Source organism: Stegodyphus dumicola, chromosome X1, assembly GCF_044657685.1.
Source record: "Stegodyphus dumicola isolate Sdum_Otavi_A_Nest chromosome X1, ASM4465768v1".
Classification (NCBI taxonomy): Eukaryota; Metazoa; Arthropoda; class Arachnida; order Araneae; family Eresidae; genus Stegodyphus; species Stegodyphus dumicola.
This window is the reverse complement of record NC_140780.1, coordinates 115,860,911-115,876,887: the sequence shown is the minus strand read 5'-3', so window position 1 is coordinate 115,876,887 and position 15,977 is coordinate 115,860,911. Positions and strand designations below refer to the sequence as shown.

The window sequence follows — 15,977 nt, the reverse complement described above, 5'->3', positions numbered from 1 at the left end:
TCAATTTGAAAAAGATAAATAGTTCTTCTGCTTGTTGAATTTCGCGGAATTGTTGATAGCATATTGTTAAAAACGCTAAGGACGAAAATGTAACGAAGAACACAATTCGAAGGGGAGGTATTATTTCCCAGTCCTGCTATATTCATGCATTTGAATCATACACTTCATGTGAAATCAACCAAACTTAAGTTATCCTTCTATTACACAGCGTTATGTGAAATTTTAACAATGAGACTAAAACAGATAAGGAAAAGGTAAGATTTTTCGAAACTACTCAAATGAAGACTAGAAGAGAAACACGCTAATGTGACAATCAAAATCGTAAAAAACAACCTTATATTTAGCGTAGGTATAATGAAACACTCAATCGATTTCGAGGGCAGCTAAAGGTCCCTCCTCATCAGGAGAAAGAAATACATAGAAAGAAGAAAATAGGAATCACAGAAACACGTGGTGCTTATCAGCACTGCACGTGGTTATAAGTTATCGATTGAGTGTTTCATTATACCTACGCTAAATATAAGGTTGTTTTTTACGATTTTGATACTCAAATGAAGTTTCTCACTTTTATCGAGTGTATTAAAGATGTAGATCAGCAATTTTTTTTCGATACGCTGATTAAGTTTTCTAATAATTGTTTTATTCATTTTATTCATGCTTTTGATATTGAGAATAGAGCACAGCAAGAAACCATTTCATACAAATGAGACCTTAAAATTTACTTACGAGATATTCTATTATTTTAATGATAAAATGCTTCGGTTGATCTTTACATTATGGTAACTTGGCGTTTTTTTGGCGAAAATTTGGCGACCAACTCTCCTACAGCAACCCTCTATTTTTTTTTCCCGCCGCCATTTTGTCTTCACGAAGTAAAGACATGTTTCTTTTCTTTTTATCTACTGAACACTTCTTCCAACAATCTACTAGCCGAATTACACTTATGCTAGAAATTTTATCTAACAAAACTGCTTAATCATGACAAATATTCACTGCAAAATTGGGAAAAAGTGCACAATACCATACTCCTTACGCGTTTTTCAAAATAACACATACACATAAACCATGTACACGCCGACTTATTTTTACTTAAAAAAACATCCCAGAATTGCACAAAAATGGCATTGCGCACACTCTTCACTATATCCATGTACACTGCTTTTTTTCTCATAAATTAGAAAAATTTCACGAAAATACATGACAATTTTCTCAATCTCTAAACCCGGTAAAAAGAACATATATGAAATTATCTGATCGCGAAAAAGTATTTACCCTTTCCAAATATGAACATTTCCACATATAAAATAAATAAAATATCCAAAAACTTTTACCTACATTATACACGTCACCAACGAATTCATACCGCAAGCATTACAAATACTTAGTATCAAATATTTAAATTATTTCCATGCACGTTTACTTCAACTTAAACGTATACCAAATTCCTACAAACATAAAATTCACAAAATAACTATCATTTAATTAAAATATAATTAAATTCAAAAACACTACTTAAAATATAAATGAGCACATACATTAAATTGATACATACATTAATACCCATTTCGAATTCACTTTAGTTACGGCCATGGGATCCAAAAATTCACGAACACTGTTTCACACAACACAGAATAAAGCCAAATACAAAATTTCCAGATTTTTTCCCGATTTCCCCCCTTTTCCGATTAAAGAACCGTAATTCGTCCATTAATATCACATGACATATCCCATGATCTCTCATTTCCCTCACACAAAATAATGCGTAATCGGAACTGAGTACTGCTCACATTATTACCAAAGTGCCAGGTAGTAATCTTTATCGCCTCCAAAATGTCGCCAAACTACCAGTTACCATATTGTAAAGATCAACCAAATGCTTGTTTTCTGTTTGTTATTGATTGTTGTAAGATTGTATATGGCGAAGTTTCGCATTTCATATCAATAAAACGACCTTCTGTTATCTATTTTCATTTCTAAGACTTGGCCCACCAGCGGCCGAGCGGTAAAGTCGCTGAACACTGGTAATTCGGTCCGAGGCTCGAATCCCGCGGACGGGCTGGCTGCATGGGTGTTTTCGTGGTTTTCCCCATGTGTAACGTGTATAAGAGCCAGTTTCCCTTAGAAAGTCCTCCACGAAGGCATCCCTACCCTTAGGCAGATAGCCCTAGTGTGCTTTGCCATAATTAAATACACGCATTTCTAAGACTTAAATTATCTATTTCGAGGTATTTTAAAATAAAATTCTGCATCTTTATATTTAATAGCTAGCGTGACTTGCTAAGTGAGAACATTTCTACTTAGAGTACAGTCTTTTATAGGTGCGCAATATGAGGAGGATTTGAACTAAATATTAATAATTAATGATATGTTTTAAAAAGAATAAAATATTATTTTGGTATATGAGCGTATCCTTCAGTATGCTAAGCAATCATTTCAATATTTTAAAAGTTTCGTTTGAGTAAACCACAAAACTGAACACTTTGAACATTTTTAAACGAAACCGAATTTGAACACTCATTGATTTTTTCAAAATTTTGCACAAAGTAATTCCGGCTGACCGTGAAAAGGACAGCAATGTCAGTAGTGTACCCTATGATAGACATAGTTCTAAAATATTTTAGTAAAAAGTGATACTGTTGGCCAATAATAATACTTTGCAAAAATTTACTGAAGCGTTTGTTGAATGCTATTTTATGTTCACATTCCATATGCAATTTAAAAATGATGTCATCTCACTAAACGAACGGTGGCAGAGACTGTAAAATGACGTATCGTGTTAAATTTTGTTAAATAAAAGCTGTGCATCTTCATGTTTTTCATAGTGTGTTTTGGGTTTAGAAATCTAACGACAGATTGTTAAATTGTATCTTGGATTTTAACTATATAATGAAACTCCAACTACATTTACGCATAAATTATGAAGACCCATTTACCTACATATGTATGACAAGATTATAGGGAAGACTGTTGCTTCTTTACAACTGCGATTTTCAAGTTGCCAGGTACACGCTTCAAAATTTACACAGAAGCCAAGTCACGTCCAGTCAAACTCTGTGTACATACTTGAAGAATAAATAACTGCTTAGAAGTAGGTGCTATTGCTGTCAACCGGGAAAGAAGTATTAATAACTGGAAGAAGAGCACACCAATGTAGAATTTGATACTAAGACAATTTTAGCCTCTTATTGACAATCGTTTTTATTAAAAAAATCCATTTATTTTGAGAAACACTAGCATGAACACCTTTTCCTCAAGGATAACATTTATTGTGTAGCTGCTCATGATTGCCTCTTAAATACGAGAGGCTCTTGTCACTGTGAGACTAATGTCAGTCTAAATTTAGTTTGAAAAAGGGAAAGATTAACTTGAGAAAATTTTTCAAGTTCAGATTCCGAAAAAATGCTTTTATCTCATAATTCGATTACAAAGATGTTGCATGAATAAATTTTCGTGGTAAAGATTTCCCATTTTTTGACTGAAATTAATAATAATAGTACATATATATTGAAAACTAATATTTTAATATTTTTGGAGATATATTTTAATGCTAAATTAAGAAGTACTAAATTTCGAGTGGCGCTTGAAAGACATTTCCTCAGAAGCTGAATTTAAAAACTCACGACACAGGTTTTGAGCTGGTATCAAGCAGTTGAAAGTCAGGAGAGGAATGATCAAAGTAAACTGTTTTCTTTATATTTTCTGTTGACGTTTGCAAGTCACTATGTACGCTTCCATGAGCAATTACTTTACCTTTAATCAATAAGAATGACACGATACCATATTCTAACAAAGTTCTTTTATGGAGAAACGAAAGAAAAGCAAAACGTCATTGATTCTAAAAACGGATGCCGCTTGCAAGGAGGACTTGCTGCTTAGGATCGATTATCATACCCAGCGGGAAACTTCCCGTAATTAAAACTTGCGATAGGCAGATTCCGCTTCGTTTAACTACCAGATTGTACGATTTTCTGAGGGTTTTTAACTTTTTCAATACTCATTTCACTTTAATACTATTATCACGTTAAGCTGTTTCCCTTTGGCGCTCCTGGAAAGTATAATTGTGGTAGTTCATGGCTACTTTTCTTTCTCTATGATCTAGTTTCCCTCTTTATTTTTCTCCTGAGACCTATTGGCAAAGCGGAATTTATTCGAGCCCTGCAAACAGAGGTTTTCATTTAGATCCCCCTGCTTTATTAGTTTTACCTGTTGACAAATGATGATTAGTGTTGATCAGGCCATGTGTTTTACAAGGCATAAAATTTTTTGCAATTTCTTTTCTCATGGGACCTATTCGTTAGACGACTTATATTTTAACGTTGATTTGATACTTTAATTTACGGACTGAGTTAGGTACTGGTCACCTTAAACTTTGAATCTGCTGAGAAATGTCGATGTTCTTTATTTTGGACTATTGAATTTCGTCATTCGAATTCATATTGAAACAACTTCATTTCGCATGATATGTATAATCTAAAACGATTACAGTTTTAACTTAGACTTAAATGTTGCAAAGTAGGTTAAGACAATAGGAATGAGATACAGATTTGATTTTCTCGACCTAAATCTTCTGAAATATTTATTAATTATTACTTATTTAATAATACATATTTAGTGACAATTTGCTTTCTAAAGTGCATTATGAAAATCATCGTTATTGCGAGCGATATCTTACAAAATCGAAACTGCATTCATCAATATACAAAAATCAGATGTAATAAATATTCTTATTTGTTGTCATTTCGCATATTAATAAACTGAAGAGTAATACGGCGACTTAAGCTTCTGATTTAGGTGAAATTCAAACTCACATTATCACTGAATTTAATTAAATGTATTAAGGACGGATAGCTTACTTCTGTTGGATTAATTAAAATCAATACTTTCTAAGGTTGAACTTGTAGGGTTTTTCTCCCGTTTTACCGCGCACCTTCGTGGAGTAACTGGAAATCACGTCCGTCTAGCGTCCGTGTAGCAGATGGAAGTTCTAAAATTCGAATCCTGGTGAGGACAATGCTGATTTATCATATCCTCTTATTTCTACATAAACCTAATGTCTCTGCAAGTAGCATCCGAATTACAAGGTGGTAGACAATAATTCGTCAACACCAGGCTCAGCGATTGGTTTCCTGCGTTCTCAGTGACCTTTTATGTGAAGAAGAATTCAAGGTTTTTCTCCTTGTTTCTTCCAAGGTTTTCCTTTCGTGGTGCAACTAGAAATCACTTCCGATTAACAGTCAAAATGTGCAAGTCCAAATACTGGTGAAGACATTGCACATTTCTCACCTTTTCAAACTCGAAAAAATTCTGAAAAACTCTACATTTAGCGACAGAACTAAAAGGGGATGGAAAATAATTCTTCAACAGGATTTGGCGATAGGGTTATAAGGTATTTCTTCCACCTACTTGACATGCTTTCGTACTGTGGTGGTCTGCACACTGGGCGCGTATTCCAGAGGTCCGCGGCTCGATTCTCGGAGAAGGAGTTGCTAATTTTTCACTTCTCCTGCTTCCAAAAAATACCCAATGTCTCTACAGTGATGCCCGAACTAAAAGGGTGTTGGATGATGATTCACATCAACCAGGATTTGACGACTGGGTTCCTTAAAAACCATAGTCGTCGTCTGAAAAGGGGGCGTATATAAGGCATTTATCCCGCCTTTTTGGCATGCCTTCGTGGTGTGGTGGTCTTCACGCTGTGCGTGTATTCTAAAGGACCGCGGTTCGATTCCCGGCGAAGGAGTTGCTAATTTTTCACTTCTCCTGCTCCAAAAAAAAAAAAAAAATACCTAATGTCTCTACAGAGTGTCTCCTCTTCGTTCATCACTTTTTAATCTTGGAGGGGATGTAAGGATGTTCACCTTCCTTACCACATACCTACGTGGTGTAATGGAAAGAACTTCCTATTAGCAAGTCCGAATCCTGGCGAGGTCACTGCACATTTTTCATGTTTTGTGGTCCGAAATAAAATTCGTAATACCACTAGAAACTTTGCCTGTTTTAAACATACATGATTACTTTTTATCGCGTAATAATAAGTAGACAGTGAGTGTATGCATCACAATCAATGAACCACGGACTGTTATAGCTTTGACTTTGCTTTTTAATGGCCTGACACTTGCTTGTTAAACATTCGTCGCGAATGACAGAAATCATCGACCATTTAATCATCTTCCACCGAGAATTCTGCTGCGGATGCATTGCAGATAGAAAAATATTTCATCCGCAAAGGGGGAGATGGCAATACACACAACACAACCAAGCCTTACGCCGAAGTCCAAACCAAACCCTTTGTTTGCGTCTAAAAATTAAACATAAAAAAGAAGTGATTGAGGAGATTGAGAAAGAAGGGATTACAAAAGCCATTTGTTACTGGATGGCCCTTGTCAATGTATCATAAACGGAATTTCCAAAACATATATGTCGAGAATGGGCACAAGAAACACAAAAAGTTAAGAAGATATTATCCTGTTGATAAAAATAGATGCTAGACCGAAAGATATGAGCTAGAAAAGATTTTAAAAGGGAACAAATATGAACCCTTTCTTACAAGATATTAGCAGTAATCATAAAAATATTTAAGATAATGCAGCTCACCTCACATTGTTAAGATATGGGTTTCGCAGTAGATGACTCATTCGAGTCTCACTTGCCTTAGTTGTATATCGCAAGATTCAGTTACTGTGGCTATGAGATTCTAGCTACCCAATTTCAATCATTAAAACAAATTTAGGCAGGATAATAAACTGTCTTTTATTTTTATTTTTTTATCTGTTCTTAATTACACTTAATGCAACATTTAAGGGTTCAGGGTAACCTCATTATCATTACTATTAGACATATATTTCCACGTGCATTTTTATAGGAAATATCCCTACATCTGAGTGAATGATGCTCTTGATGATGCTTGAATTGTTCACTGAATCTCCATGATTCAGAGAGCAAGGCAGAAACTTTAATACATGCTTCAGTTCTTCACATAATCCGCAAATCTTACGTTAAGAAATTTGAAAAAGAGCATTAAATAAAAGCATCATTATGGATCCTCTCGCATCTGTGTGTTTCAAAATACGTGTTTACATACGTCTATTCCTTCAAAATACGTTTAATTCAAATCTTTTTAATAATCAGTTTAAGGCGTTTTTAATTAGGTCTTCCAAAACATTTTACGGTTTGATGTGTATCACATAATTTAGACTTACAAATTCTGCAAAGCGTTTTGGTGAAGCTCTCATGCAAGATTAGAATTGTGCTAAAATAGAGCACTTTCTTTCTTGCCTAATTAAATAAAAAGATAAATATATCCTTTCACTTAAAAGTCCCGGACATATTGTAAATTCATTTTACTAAATCAATTACATTGCCCCAAATATCACGGAAACAACTGTTTAATTTTCTTTCAAATTTGGGGGGAAATGCATAACAAACGTTGCTCGTTTTGATAATCAATGACCTTATACTAAGTAAAACAACACTCATTATTCACGTTATATCTGACTCCATGAACCTTTTAAATCAAAATATCTTCATGAAATTTTGAATGTAATTGTCTGAAACATTTTGTATTGAACTTAAGGCATAATCAACATTTTACTTATTCAGCATTTGACTGTAAGGGAACCGCATAAATGTTTGACTATATGGGAACCACATAAATTATTACTTCACCCCTCAACTTGGCTTTCTAAGAAACATCTGAAATTTTGCCTTAAAGCAATCTTGTTAATTGCGAAATTTCCTCTCCGTTAGTGCTTGAGGCTTGTTCGCGTCTTATGTAAATTTTAATTTTGTTCTCTGCAAGAGGGCGCCTGAGAGCGCCGAATTATATCTATTGTACCAACTTGTTCTTCTCACGGCCAGTAAACGAAATAACGAACGTCTGTGTCTACTTTCCATCCACTTTACATGGTCCGTCGATAGCCAGCGCAATACTTTTGGAGGACGTGTCAAGGCATTTTGAATGTTCTAAAATAGAAGGATATTTCGTGAAAAGAAAACGGGCTGTATCTGGATTGTGAGAATAGCAGCTGAAACATGGAGTCTATTTTAAAGCAAAAGTGAATCATTAAGGGTAAGTTAAATCGTTTAATTTCGCAAGTAAATAGTTTACAAAATCAAGAAACTTCTCTCTCTGTCATTGAAGTGTATGAAAATGATGTTAGTGTTCAAAAACATTAACTAGGATTGCTTACGGTACTGCATCAGCCCGTACCTTGCAGTAAAATGTTTACAGCAGTTAGCAATAGAAGAAGCAAATAATTTTCCTTTGGTTTCCAAGAGATGCCTTATGGACTTCTACGTTGATGATTTGATGTCCGGAGCCAGTTCAATTACTGAAACTTAGACTGACAAATGCAATTGAATCATATGTTGTCACGTGCAGGATTTGTTCTAAGAAAATGGGCTTCTAACCTCAAAGAAGTCTTGAATTCAATTAATCCAGATTTGTGCTTATCAAATGTTTCTTTGAACATATACAATGGTGATACTGTAAAAACGTTAGGTATCCTGTGGCATTCAGCTTCAGATATTTTTTTCTTCAAAGTCAATTCATTATATCCTGAAATCTTAGCCAAACGAACACTACTTTCAACAATCGCAAAGACCTTTGACAAAAGGTTTTTAAAGGTTAAATACGTCTTTATTAGCTGTAAACACAGAATCTGGATGATCCTTGCAAGGAAATTGTGGTGATATTAATAAAACGGCTGCTGTAAACTTAGTTTCGGGTGATCAAAGCACTGTGTCAGCTGAACTCAGGCGTTTCTGGGAACTGGAACGTTTAGGTATTGAAAACAAGGAAGCGGAGTGTTTGACTTTAGTGGACCAGGAGATACTTGATGAATTTAATAATTGTGTTGGGTTAGTAGATGGAAGGTATTGTGTAAAGTTGCCGTGGAAACCAGGTATGCAGGAGAAATTAGTAAGTAATATAGAAGTGGCTTCTTGGATGGTTGGCACCGATCACAGTTCAGTATAAATTGATCATGCAAAAATTTTGGAAACATCGGTTGCAGTGGGATAAACAGGTTCCTCCAGATAATCGCATGTGAATGGAAAGAACTTACAGAAGATATGTTATTTATTTAAAGTATCAAAATTTCACGGTTCCTGTTGGTTGAATCAGATAACTAGTTTCAACTGCACGGGTTTTTGTAACGCCTTAGAGAAGGCGTACGCCGCTGCAATTTATCATCGTTCTGTGTAAAATACTGGACAAATCAATGTTCAGTTGGTGATAGCCAAGACAAGGGTTGCACCACTAAAGACCATATCATTTCTTCGATTGGAACTTTGTGGAGCATTCCTGTTGACTAAATTGATGGACTTCACTTGTAAAGCTTACTTGGATACTCCTATATCACAAGCTTATTTTCATACTGATTCCACTATTGTACTAGCCTGGATAGGATCTCATGCAAGCCAATAGAAGACCTTCGTCGCCAATAGAGTAGCAAAAATCCAGACTTTGTCTTCTCCTGTCCACTGACATCATATAAGTGGAAATACTAATCCTGCTGATCTTGCAACTCGTGCTGTGTCATCATCAGCATTGGTTACTTCATTGTGGCTACGTGGTCCAGATTTGTTGTATGATTTATTTCCTTTTCAGCCAGCATCATCTGCACCACTACTGAACGATTCTGTGCCCGAGCAAAATGTGCTTTACAGTCAACAACTGCTACCAGTCACTTCATATACGCTCATTTATTTTATAAATATTCTTCTCTCACCAAACTTAAATGTGTTATAGCATTATGTCTGAGGTTTGTAAATAACTGTAGAAATTCAGGAGATAAGGTAAACGGATTTTTAAAAACTAATGAATTAACTAAAGCTACGCTGTGTTAATTAGATTAAGGCAATATGTTGAATTTAAGTATGAAATCAACACATTAAGCAGAAATCAATCATTATCTTGTGCAAGCAAAATTTTATCATTAAATCCATTTTTAGATAATCCTCAGGGTGGGCGGTCGCTTGCGACATGCAAACCTTGCATATGGCTTTAGGCATCCCATTTTGCTGCCAAAAAGGCACATTTTAACTTATCTCATTGTTACACATCACCATGAAATAATTTTGCATGCAGATCCACAACTTATGCAATCTTGTATTCAATAATAATGTTGGATCATAGGTGCTAGAGCTGTTATCAGAGATTTAGTTAGAAAATGTATAAAGGGTTGCAGAATTACAGCATCTGGGTCACTAATCAGTTGATGAGCGATTTCCCATCCATTCGCGTTTTCCCTGCTCCTGCGTTTTTGCGCCGTGGAGTGGATTACGTACCCTTTTCAAATTAAAGCAAATAAAGGTCGAGGCTGTAGGCCAATCAAGGCATGTATAGCTCCAATTGATTGTTTTACGACAACAGCTATTCACTTAGAATTAGTAACTGATCTTTCAGCAGATGCTTTTTTATTGCAGCCCTTAAGAAAGAAATATTACAAAATTGTGTCCAATACCAATTTGAGTTTTAATTCATATGTATTATAAATTAAGTATTATATCATGATTTTAATATTGCGTCAGTGCGGCATTGCGGCACCCTTAATATGCGGAGTGGTAAAAGTTCTCTCGTGTGGTTTGGTGGAAGGAGAGAATTTTCAATAATCATTTTTAAAGTAAGCAATATTTTTTAAATTTTATTAAACTAAATTTGAAAGCAGAAGGTGGAAAATTAATTTTGTCTAAAATAATATTATTTTGTTGACCTCCAATATCTTTAATATCTTCTTTTATAACTTCGCTGATATAAAAAATCTCTCAACTACTTACATTAACAGCTAACGGCTTTCACAGAAGTTAAATACACTGCTTGGCGAATAGTAGTTGATTATTAAGTTAAAGACAGAACTCAGATTTCAAACTTAAAGAAAAAATTATTAGCTACGAGTTTGGGATGGCGCGAAACTAATGATAAACTAAAATGAGGGCTTTGTCAAACGCTTACAACAGTGACAGGTTACTTTCTTTTATGCTAAGGTTACGCTGTGATTGTAGCGTTATCCTAACACAAATCCACACATACTAGGATTAGAATAAAAGCTACCGAGGTTAACCAACCTTCTCAGTAATGTTTTCATCTGCCCTGAGAGAGGCATTCACAGGCCAGTCCCAAGCTTCGCAGAACAAGCTTTCATACACTCATACGTTTAGGGTTATACTTTGTTTTTAAATTACGCTGCTTGCCATTCTGTTTACATAAAGCCTGCTCAAGAAACGTCTGCTCAAAGAAAATGTGCATGACTACAACATTCAGATTTTATAGATTAAAGCACACGCAGGCCACAGGGGAAATGAGGATGCAGACACTCTCGCACAGGAAGCTGCAAAGAATATCGGTGCGCAAGATGTCCAGATCCCGCTTCCCAAATCTTATCTGAAGCGAGTCTGTCGCATTAAATCGCAGCGACAATGGCAAGAGGAATGGAACTCTATATCGCAAGGCCGTAGAAACCATGACTTTGTCCATAGAGTTTCCCAAGATCGACTCATCTCAGCCCCTTTTCTTTCCCGCTTCATCACAGGCCACGGACCATTTCCCCAATATTTCTATCAAAGAGGAATATCAACAACTGATCATTGTGTCTGTAATGAAGTAGGTACACCTGATCATTACGTTACGTCTTGCGCTCTCACGGAAGAATGGCACATGAGGCTTCCTGATACTGACATTGCGTATGAACGCTTCTTCATTAAGCAGCCGGCCTATCTCAAGAAGCTCAAAAGCATTATGAACAAACTTGAAGCACTAGGACTAGATTTATGCAGTATCCAATAACAGACTTCAATTTTGCAGAGATTCAGAGCATCAATGTGCACTGGTTTCCAATGGCCTCTGCAAGAAGCCCATCTTGAGTCAGTGCGCAGAATAACATTAGGTTGGGAACACGGAAAACAAATGTAAATATGATATAATATTACCCAAATGTAAATAGTTTAACTATGTATATTTGTAAAGTTTATGTATAGTTTAATTATGTATATTTGTATATTTTTAAAGCTTTTTGTTTTAAGAATTATGTTGTATATAACAAAGAGTTACTACCACTGCCTATATTATTTAATCAAGAGGAATGTTCAGTGTAATAGGTAGCCAATACACACAGTGCATTAAGTGTAGAAATGATTTTTGTAAGGTGTCCTAAATATAGCGCAGTGTTCAATGTAATATGTATTATAAAAATTTTAGTGTATTGAGTGTTTTATATATATTAGTGTGTTTTTAATTACAAAGTTATTTTTGGTATGTTTTAAGAATACAACAAAATTTATGCCACAGTTAACTTTTAACATGTTATTCAATCAAAAGTAATATGGGCTCTACTGTGTCCTTAAATCTGTATTTTGTGTATTATAAGTACAGCACAAAGTAAACAACGTGTATTTCTGTGTGCAAATGTGTAATTTGTTTGTAATGTGCAATTTTGCTCTTTATTTAAGAGCTCTTAATTTATTTATCTGTTGTATCAAGTTATTTATTCAAGTCTGTCTTATATAACTATGTTATGTACTATATAATCAAGTTATGTCTTATTTAATCAAATACATTGTTCAGAATCTATATTGAATTGTCAAGAATAATGTTCAGCGTAATATGTTGCAAAGAATATATAGTGTATAAAGTGTAGAATTGAGTTGCAAATGTGCCTTAAGTACAGTGCAATGATCAACGCAATGCTTATTAGGAAATGTATAGTGTAGCGAGTATGTGTAGCAATGTGTTAACATGCGATGTAGCAAGGAAAATGTTTAATTACGCATGCAGAAAAATCTACATTTTGCCCTTGTATGGCCATGTACTTTGCCCTTATATTGTTTTTTGAGTGTAGCTTCAGATAGTTGCGGGATCCGGACGATACCCGATTAGTCTATGTAAGCCGTCCGGGTGTCCGGACCTGCTCTCACCTGACACCTGTTTACATAAAGCTCTGATCTGAGAGAGTATCTTGAGATCCAAGAAACATAGGACAGAACACAACTTAAAATTAACTTTTAGCAAAAAACACAATGACAGTTGTCAAACTTTTATCACATAAATTAAAACAGATACATACTTGGGATATTTAGGTTTAAAAATACTGTTTTAATTTTAGTTTAATGGCTCTTTTCTAGATCAAATGTCAAATTATTATTAAGCCATTTCTGCGAGTAATATCTTTTATAAAACTGTTCCCCGCTTGAGCTTTTCAAAATTTTAAATTTTAGTTTCTTATTTCTTCACAGTTCAGTTATTTTCTGAATTTTATTGAAGCGTTTATAAAGTATTTCTCCGCCTCCTTGGCGTGCCTTCGTGGTGTGGTGGTCTGTACGCTAGGCGCGTATTCCAGAGGTCCGTGGTTCACTTCCCGGCGAAGGCGTTGCATATTTTTCATCTTTCCTGCTTCCAAAATAACTAATGTCTACATGTTTAAATAATTAACATTCTATAGACAGGACCCAATAAATGCACGTAGCTGCGTTGCTGTATGCATGTATATGTTCTACATATGTAGCGTAAATACCAGTTTGTTGGCCTTAGAAATTCCTCCATAAGGGCATCCCTCCCCTTAAGCTCATAGGCTTTGCCATAACCGGTTAAATGAAACAAAAGTAAAGCAAATGTTCATGGAAGCCTTTCTAAGAGAAACTGAATTGTATTTACGGTATACATATGGAAAACCCTGCAAACACCTATTCAGCCAGCTCTTTCACTGGGATATTAACTCGAATTAAAATACTAGTGTTTACAGAATTTCGAAATTATTTAAAAACATGCTTTAAATTGTAATCGACATAGAATGACAGAATGTAGTTCTGAAAGTGTAGAGTGAAAGCACATACTTCTTCCCTAATCATGAGTAAAGCTGAACAATATCTAACTGCTTAACTCAGTAGCATCTTTGAGGCAACGCTGCAACTTTACTTTATGTAAAGTTATGGAAAGAAGAAATTTCTGAATCTTGGTTTCTAGCGTTCGTGCATGCCTAGTAAAAAAATGTTATAATTTCAGATTTTCATAATCTTTTGCGAACATAAATGTGATAAAAATACAGTTTGTAGAAAAAAAGATGTGATATATAATTTTTAATGTTTTGACTTCAGGGCTTAAAGTGGCATCAATAATTTCTAAAACTTCCGAAAACATTTTTCGCAGTTGGCTTATGTTATTAAGAAATTCAAATCTAAGCTGTTTTTTTTTTCAAATAAAATGAAACTATGGTTATTGGTTAAACAGGTATTCCACACTGCTGTTCAGTTTTATCAAATAATGGTCCACATCTCGGGTATTGAGAATGATCGATGTAAAGCTTTGCTTGCGTGTCGTCTGAAATAATAAACTCATCAATAATTCATTTCTTGCGTTATTTCTGGGAATTTGTATTTCGAGCACTCTAAAATCCTCGTTACCTACATTCACCAACAAAAGGTCAAAATAAACAAATAAAACAGAAGATAAATTTTTATGGCTACATCTGCATTTCCTTTATGAATATTTTTAAATAAAAACAACAGCTATTATCCGGTTGAGTATCACAAAGAATATGCAAAACGGGGTAAGGGCACGCGAAAATGTCACGCAGTTTGAAAGGGAATAATTTAATTTGAATCTTGTTTAAATAATACTTTTTGCCATACTTAATCCTATCTCATACAAGGAAAAAAAATTCTTTGATTAATTGCGCCGAATAGTTTTAAGTTTTGAGTATAGATTTGCTATTTTTTCATAATTCGAGTATTTAAATGATATTTTTCTTAAACATTTGAGCATTCTGAGATTTTATGCTAGAGATAATTTTTATTTTGTGGATTGTTTTCGTGATTCGAAGCGGGAGTTATTTCCTAAAATTTAATTAACTTACCTAGTTACAGCATAAACATGCACTCCTTTTCATATGAAGCAAAATGTGAATTATTTCATAACAAACTGCAATAACTATGATAATACAACTGTAGTGCATTTAATATTCATGAGTTTCTTTCTTTATTGCATATAAATCCTGCCGCTGTGCTTTTAATGCTTTCTATTTATCGGTCTGTTCTGTTTATCTGTACTTAGATGCATATTTAAATGTTGTACAAGTATACTACTGCTTGTTGTCTATAGGTAAAATGAAGGAAAAGTATATGCAGGAACTTTTGCTAGATGTTCGTATTAGGATAAGCATTTTCAGTGAAGATGTTACAGTATTTTCTTGATTCCAAGATACTTTCAAATCTCAGACTCAGCCCTAAATTACAGTGCCACCACCAGCTAAAAAGACTTCCGTTCTAAGCAAATAAAACCCTCAAATTCATTTCATATATACGTTTTATTAATATGAAGGGCGTTATCACATTCTAGCCCTTCCCTTCATGTGGGTACTTTTGTAACGCAAGTGGTTAGCGCGTCCAGCTAACAGCTGAAAGATCCATGGTTAGAAATCCGACATAGTTGATTTCTTAGGTATTTTGATCTGGAATTCTTATTGGTCTCCACAGTTAGTTTTAATGGTATACATAATTAAAACAGTATTAAACTAAAACACTAATATTGATAGTTAAATGACGGAATTGCTATAATTTGTAATTGGATTGTATGTAGTATGTATTGTAATGTGTACTGAACATTATGTAATATATATTGAATATTGCGTGCCATTTCACCACAGCGTCCTTAATGTTTTCTATAGCGTTCGTTCCTGTATAATATATATCTGCTTGCAGATTACGCATTAGTATTCCTTTAGTTTCATTTCGGATAATTAGCCACCGCTTTGAACCATTTTAATGGAGGTATAGGGTGAAAACTCATAAAGCATAAGCTTCTCTCAAATACATACTGTACTTGCTTCGGCAGTACATATACTAAAATTGCAAAGATACAGAGAATATTAGCATGAAGGTATAGGATATTTCGTTTACCTGTATATTACTGCTCTTTATTACAGATGTGTTGTTTACCTGTATATTACTGCTCTTTTTACAGATGTGTTGTAAACCTTTTACTATAA

The 15,977-nt window shown here is 34.6% G+C and overlaps 1 protein-coding gene and 1 non-coding gene across 2 annotated transcripts in view; one reads left to right on the top strand and one right to left on the bottom strand.

The window, feature by feature from the left end:
- Window positions 1-15,977, bottom strand: part of LOC118198369 (uncharacterized) — a 424,861-nt gene that overhangs the window by 290,846 nt on the left and 118,038 nt on the right. The window lies entirely within an intron of this gene.
- Window positions 15,808-15,910, top strand: LOC146993246 (U6 spliceosomal RNA). Its single transcript, XR_015038814.1, has one exon. It is a non-coding gene; the product is annotated as a U6 spliceosomal RNA (small nuclear RNA).